General features: G+C 43.6%; 1 protein-coding gene across 1 annotated transcript in view; it reads left to right on the top strand.

Moving 5' to 3' along the window:
- Nucleotides 1–7,487, top strand: part of LOC108518259 (phosphate regulating endopeptidase X-linked) — a 156,629-nt gene that overhangs the window by 3,566 nt on the left and 145,576 nt on the right. The window contains exon 2 of the mRNA XM_017856526.1: nt 1,364–1,432. The gene's annotated coding sequence lies outside the window, so the exon portion shown is untranslated. The remainder of the gene's footprint in view (nt 1–1,363; nt 1,433–7,487) is intronic.

The following is a 7,487-nucleotide window of genomic DNA, read 5'->3' on the forward strand; positions in this document are numbered from 1 at the left end:
AAAAAAAAAAAAAAAAAAAAAAAAAAAAAAAAAAATTGGACTGAGATGTTCCCTAGGCAGTTTTCTTGAATCTATAATGTAACACAATGCAAAGAGGCTGCTTGGAGGATGGCAGCAGAGAAAAGAACAAAGGAAAAGAAGGCTCCATTTACAAAAACTTGCCACACTGGCTAGTAATCTATAGGTCTTCCATCTCTAGCAGAAATATAGGTACAGCTGAGCTTTCTGATCCTGCCACAGAGGGCCTTGGTCCCCATTCACCTCCCACCATCCCTCTCCCCATGGCCACATCTCCAAATGATTCATTGTTTCTGCTCACAGAGCACAGCAAGAATGAATTCCCCAGAATTTCCTCAGCTACCACAAATATTTTTGAAATCTTAAACTCACATCTGCTAATGCCCAGGTGCTACCTGGGGTTGACAAATGGGCACCCTTCTGTACTTCTGCAGAAACCTATTTAGATAATGTTGCCAGCCAGATGGGGACATTAAGCCATTGGTGAAAAGCCATTTCAATTTCAGACTTTTTTTTTTTTTGGAAGCGGGGAAAGGAGGAAATAGCTGGAAGCTTGTTCCACAGAGTTGCAAATGTCTGGTAGCTAAGCTGGGCCTGGTGGGCGGAGGGTTTGTGGGGTTCAGGGCAGGCGGAAAATGACTGTTGCTACTAATAGGTGATTGAGATATGTTCAGTATATTCTTTACCCCTACCCCTTTTTTGGTCCATATGTGTATGGATGGTTTAGATAAGATCCAGAACTCTAAAAGACATACATGCTAGCTTTCTATTTCCACTCTGATTGCCTCCAAATGACATAGTTTAAGTTTCAATTTTCCCATCTTGAACATGGGCATGGAGTTATAACCAATAGAGTGAAAGTATGAGACTTAAACCACTGATAATTGGAGGTTGAAACGACTTTAGAGAGTATCTCGCCCAGTGGTGCTCATATTTGAGCATGTATCGGAATCACCTGGGGGGCTTGTTAAACTGCAGCTGGCTGGGCCCCACCCCCAGGTTTTCTGAGTCAAGATCTGGAGTGACTTTCTAACAAGCTCCCAGGTGCAGCAGCAGCAGCTGCTGCTGCTCTAGAGACCACAATCTTAGGAGCTCTGGTCTAGTTATACTCACTTATCTTACATATGAGAGAACTGAGTTTCAAAGCAACCAAGAGTCTTACCAAGGTTATGTAGCTAGCAACTAGAGTCTGGTTTCGTGACATTGAACCAACTGGGTTTTGGAATACCGTGTCAACACTGAGAAGGATGAACTGATATCAAATGTGTTGCATATGTTTCCCTGGGTGGTTTACCGGATGGTGGTCTGCTACAAGTCAGCCATTTATTTTGGTCTGTTTTTTCAGTGAGTCAAGGTCTCTTAAGTCTCCAAGCTAAACAGGAGTACTGCCTGAAGCCAGAATGCATCGAAGCTGGTAAGTCACAGTTTTCCATCCTGTGTCAAGTTATAATTATGGTACCTTGGGAAGTGGAAGAGAAGACAGGTGGTATTTTTAGTATTCTGTTTGCTTGAGGTTTACCAAGTACGAAATGCAATTTTGAAGAAATTTTAAGTTTATTTTCAAGTTTTGGTGCGAAATAGTGGATCTTAGGTTTCCTGTTTTCTTTTTCCTTGCAAAAAACAGCTGTGGTATTCTAAGCGTTGTTGCAAGGGAATCAGGCAAAGGGGCTTGGAAGGCTGAATGGCCTCTCTTAAGACCCACAGGCAGAGAACATTGGTCTTCCTATGGCTCCACTGGCTATAGATTCCTCTTTAGCTTAAGCAGTTGCATATTTTCTGGTCTGTGGGTCTGACTTGCCTGCCTCCAAGCAAGGCTCCTTTGTAAATAAATCCATGCTTCCATTGCCAGTGGGAATCCTTTTTTTCTTTTTTTAAAACTGAGACGGAGTCTTGCTCTGTCACCCAGGCTAGCACGACCTCAGCTCACTGCATCCTCCACTTCCTGGGCTCAAGCGATTCTCCTGCCTCAGCCTCCCTAGTAGCTGGGATTACAGGTGCCCACCACCACAGTGGCTAATTTTTGTATTTGTAGTAGAGACGGAGTTTCACCATGTTGGCCACGCTGGTCTCGAACTCCTGACCTCAAGTGATCCACCCGCCTTGGCCTCCCAAAGTGCTAGGATTACAGGCGAGAGCCACTGTGCTTGACTGGGATCCTTTTTTGTGTCACATGTTGCAAGTCAAACTTCTCTTAAGGTGACCAGGCTGTGTATCAGTGGGTATCCCAAGGTGAAGATGAACTGCTTAAAGTTGCCGCAGTTTTGCCACAGTGTCTTATCCCATCGAGCTCATGGCTGGAGTTGCCCCAAAAGCAGTGACACGGAAGTTCCCATGAAGGAGTACCCCATCCCGAGATGGGGCCAGTTGGGATTCCAAAGAAAGAAGCACTCAATAAATGCCAGGGCAGCTGGTCAGTCCAAAACATTTATTAGTGCAGCTTATGTTGAAAGTGCTGCAGTGTATCCTCAAGACAGAGAGAAAAGGGGTGTTCTGCTTAGGGTATTAGGGTGTGGAGACTATATGACGGTTTAAGGAATTTGGCTCAGAGCCAGTACTGGTTTCTTTCAGTGTTTTGTGCATCAACCTCGATACCTTTATCAGTGCCTGGGAATGTTCAAGGGTCCAGTTTGGGCCTAAGCCTGCTAGGAAAAACCTGCAGCTGGAATTAGCCTGGCATGGTGGTTCATGCCTGTAATCTCAGCTACTTGGGAGGCTGAGGCATGAGAATTGTTTGAGCCCAGGAGGTGGAGGCTGCAGTGAGCTGAGATCGTACCATTGCACTTCAGCCTGGGTGACAGAGGGAACGTCTATCTCAAAGACAAAACAAAACAAAACAAACCTGCCGCTGGCTGGGTCACAGAGTGATCAGGGTATTCTGTAATTTTTGGTTAGGACACCGAAAGCGGCGGGGCGGGAGGAGGAGGGATACCTGGGGGTCCCACACACAGCTATTAGATTTCCCTCCTAAATCAGTGTTAGGGCCTAGATTTGAGGGAGCCAGATTCCAGCCCTCACCCTCATTCTTTAAGTGGGCAGGGACACTTTTTTCCTTTTTGCAAAAGGAAAGTCATCAAACAAGTTAAGCATGTGGCCCTTTCACTTTCCTGTTGGCCTTAAGAGGTTAATGAACAAATTCGCCAAATATTTGTTGCACATCAAGTACTGAGTTAGGTTTTGGAAATAGAGCAGTGAACCAGGTATGGGAAGAAAGACAATACGGCAATTAATACAATAAGAAAATTATGAAACTGGGCGTGGTGACGCACGCCTTTAGTTCCAGCCACTTGGGAGGCTGAGATTTGAGCCCTGGAGTTGGAGGCCAGCCTGGGCAAATTAGTGAGACCCCGTCTCAGAAAGAAAAGAAAGAAAAGAAAGAAAGAAAAGAAAGAAAGAAAGGAAGGAAGGAAGGAAGGAAGGAAAGAAAGAGAAAGAAAGAAAAGAAAAGAAAGAAGGAAAGAAGGAAAGAAAGAGATCAGTCAGTGGAACACGTTATACAGAAAATTTAACACATAGAACAATGTGATAGCAAGTGACAGGATGGCTAGATTGAAAAGCCTGAGGACATGACGTTGAAGGTGACCTTTGAATGATGAGGAGGGAAATGCTGTGTGAAGACTGTGCAAGGGCTTTCCAGGTGGGGGGAACAGATGGGGCAAAGGGTGGATAGAAGCGTGGACTTGAGGAACGGGAGGAGCTTTTGCTAGGTGAGGTGCAAGCGATGAGGAGTCAATGGGGGGCCCAAGTGCCAGTGAGTTTGGGCTTTCCTTAAGTACACTCAAAAGCCTCTGGAGGCTTTTATGAAAGAGAGTACATCTTATGAGCATTTCAAAAGATGTCTCGGTGGAGGGCTCCATTAGAGGGAGTCTTTCTTGATGGAGAAGAGGCCATAGGGAACAAGAATAGAAGAAGGTGACTCAGGTAGGTTTATTTCCGTATGCCAGGTGAGAGGCAATACTGTCTTGAATTCAAGAGATGGAGAGGGAGAATGGGGGAAGGATTAGGAGGTAGAGGGCCTATTGAAGGATTCGATTTGGGCTGTGAACAAAAGCAGACAATTGTGGGTGATGCTTAGATTTTTGGTGATGGTTGGGCAGTGGTGTTTGTTGAGATGGGAAACACTTAGGTGAAAGAGTTTGTAAACTCTGAGGCCTTATACAAAGGTAGTGGCTTAGATAATTATGTTAGTAGAGTTCTTTTTTTGTTCCATTCCTAAATGATCAATATATCTGTTTTAACCAGGCTGTGTGTTGAGTGACTTACAGGCACCATCTCATAAAACCTTCAAAAGATCCCCGTTGAAGTTGGTGCTATCACCATCCTCACTTCCAGATGAGGAAATGGAGGCTTCTGGAGGCTAAATAACTGCCCAGGGTCTCATCCTGAGTTAGTAGCAGAACTGGACTTCGTGTCCATGTCTGGCTCCTTTCCATCTTTTCCTTGGTGATATGGGGCCATGCCAGGCAACTCTCTTTTTGGCCCTGGAACGATCTGGGAACTCCCCGGCCCTTTCCTGCTCCAGGCTTGAGTAGTTGACCTGGGGTTTTCTCCAGTGGCGAGAGGATGTCATGGAGTAGGGTGAGAGAGCAGGTAGAACTATCAGGACAGGTTTTAGAGTTTATGTCACCTGGTGCTTTGACTGTGGTAGGGTTCTTGCAGATGTGTGAAATGGGAATTTTTGAGCTCATAAATTTTCAACTTGAGTTTAGAACACTTTTTTGGTATGGAAGGCCACTTATTTTGTGAGTTTTGTGTATTATACATCATAATAATACAAGTGTAAAACTTACAGACTGACATTCAAAGATGTTGCCTCCTGCCAGCTAGTGTGTTTTGCCTTGCTGTCCTGTTGTTAATTTTCACATTGGCGAATGGCTTTCTAATGTTGAAAAAATATATATTGATTTTGCTATTTATGTAGTGAAAGGCTCACCAAAGACACAGTTCTCTTTAGTGTAGCATGAGCCTCAGTGTGCCCAGGGGTCTGCAGAACAGCTGTTGAGTACGCATGACAGGAGAATTGCGGCCAAGCCAGGGCCTTAAACAAGAGGCTGTGCGTGCGTGGGCGTGCATGCTGAAAGTTCAGAAGACTAGAGTGTTTGATCGCCTTCTGGACCATTTCTGAGCAGGTGCCAACCATTTTTGAGATGCCTCCTCTCCTTAACTCTCCTCTTCTCTCTGTCCTCTTATTTTAATCCCTCTTTCAAAACAAGAGCTGAATGAAGAATGCAAAGAAACAAGGAAAGGGCATGCATGCTCATGATCACAGATAAGGGCAGACAGACTGGGTGTGAAGCATGATCTAGCTATTTACAGGCCACATGATCCTGGGCTAAATATATAGCCACCCTAAGCCTCAGTCTCACCACGTGTGAAATGGGAATAACAGTTTTTACTTACACTAGTTGTGAGAATAAAAGAAAATAATAATAGACTGGGCCCGGTGGCTCACGCCTGCCACCCCAGCACTTTGGGATGCCGAGACAGACAGATGACTTCAGGCCAGGAGTTCAAGACCAGTATGGCCAACATGGTGAAACCCCTTGTCTACTAAAAATACAAAAATTAGCCAGGCATGGTGGCGCACGCATGTAACCCCAGCTACCTGGGAGGCCGAGGCAGGAGAATCACTTGAACCTGGGAGGTGGAGGTTGCAGTGAGCCGAGATTGCAGGTTGAATCTGCACTTCAGCCCTAAGGGGGAGGCTGCAGTTCAGCCTGGACAACATAGTGAGACTCCGTCTTAAAAAAACCCAAAAAATTTAAAAAAGAAAAAGAAAATAATAATGGTAGTAGCGGTAATCTAGGTTCGCAATGCTCATTCTTAACCCCAGACCCAGAAAATATTGTAACCCTCAGTTGGCAAGATGGGGGCCTGATCTCAATTCCTTTGATGGCAAAATTGGATCTTAACTCATGTGAGGCTGCTTCAGATTTCATTTATCCTACTTATAAGAATATGCATATGTTTCCCTATGGAAATATTAATGCACTGGCTTCAGGCCTGCCACTCCAGCCATTGCTGAAGTATTACATGATCGGTGGTTATATGCAATGTATTTTTTTTTCTAAAATCTGAAAAATCTATGAGCTCTGAAACGTATCTAGCCTCAAGAGTTTCAGATAAGTGATTGTAGAATTATAGTTCCCAGATTTAGCTAAATACATACATACATACATACAGGATGCTCAGTGAAATTTGAACTGCAGATATACACTGACTACATTTTTTGGTGTATGTCCCATGGAATATTTGGTACACACTTATTCTAAAAGGTGGTTTGTCAGAAATTCAAACTTTACCGGGCATCCTGCATTTATATGGTAATGTGCCCAGCACTTTACATACATTTAATTTGCATAATGATTCTATGGGGTGCTATTATTATCCCCATTTTCAGGTGAGGAAACTAAGACGCAGGTTAAATCACCTGCCTAAGGTGTCTTAGCTACTGCATGGTGTTTCTCTCATTCAAACACAAGTGGTCTGGCTCTAGAGTTTGCCATGATATCATATTGCTTAAAAAGGGCTTAGCATAGTTCCTGGCAAAAAGGAAATACTCAATATTGGTGATTTTATTATTGTTAATTATTATTATTACTACTGTCTCCCTTCATCCTTGATTAAATCTAAAAACAGAGGCTGGTATTTAGGATGCCTCCACCTCTACCACATAAACACCAGCTGGAGACTGTGTGACAATTAACCTTATATACAATGACTTGGAAGAGTACGCAGCCTGAGCTGTCACAGATTTCCTTCATCATCATATTTCTTTTATTAAAACAAGACTCTGGGTTTTCTCCATGGAGCTGAGTAGGGGGAAATGCGTTTCGGTGTCTTGACAACTATGGTCCCTTGCAATTTGAAGTCACAGTTCCCCTGCAGAAAGTGCAGCCCTGTGCCCCGCTGTGAGTTGTGAATGATGGATTCAGAGGCTGAAGCTAGAGTTTTCTCACTCAGCAGGCTTCTTTCCAAATTCAATGTGAGTGATGTATTCCCCAACTTTTGTATCAGGGCCAAGGTCAGAGCTGACCTTGCAGTTTTTCTAGGTACCTGCAAGAATACTGGCGAGATGGAGAGGATACATTTGAGGGTTGGGGGCAGGGAAAATTTGAGGAGGAGGCCGGAAAACAGTGTACTTATGTGGATAAAAATGCATGTGAGGGCTCCTCTGTGTAACTGTAAATGTTGTGTGGGACTGAGACGTGTGATCCATGTCTCTGAGGTGTCACATAGCAGATTCATTCTGTGGCTGCATACAGTAAGTGTATATATAAATATATATGTATAAATACCAACCAAAAGAAAGATTTTATGTCCTAGCACATTTGCACATTAAATATTAATGATAAAATAGTAGCAGTAAGTAAAAATGTAATTAGACACAACTGATGCTAGTTCTGAAGCATGAAAATGTTAAGCCAATTTGAAATTTATCAAACTTCTGAGTCTTTTTTTTTTTTTTTTTT

The sequence above is a fragment of the Rhinopithecus bieti genome, unplaced genomic scaffold, assembly GCF_001698545.2.
Source record: "Rhinopithecus bieti isolate Rb0 unplaced genomic scaffold, ASM169854v2 scaffold_45112, whole genome shotgun sequence".
NCBI classification, from domain to species: Eukaryota; Metazoa; Chordata; class Mammalia; order Primates; family Cercopithecidae; genus Rhinopithecus; species Rhinopithecus bieti.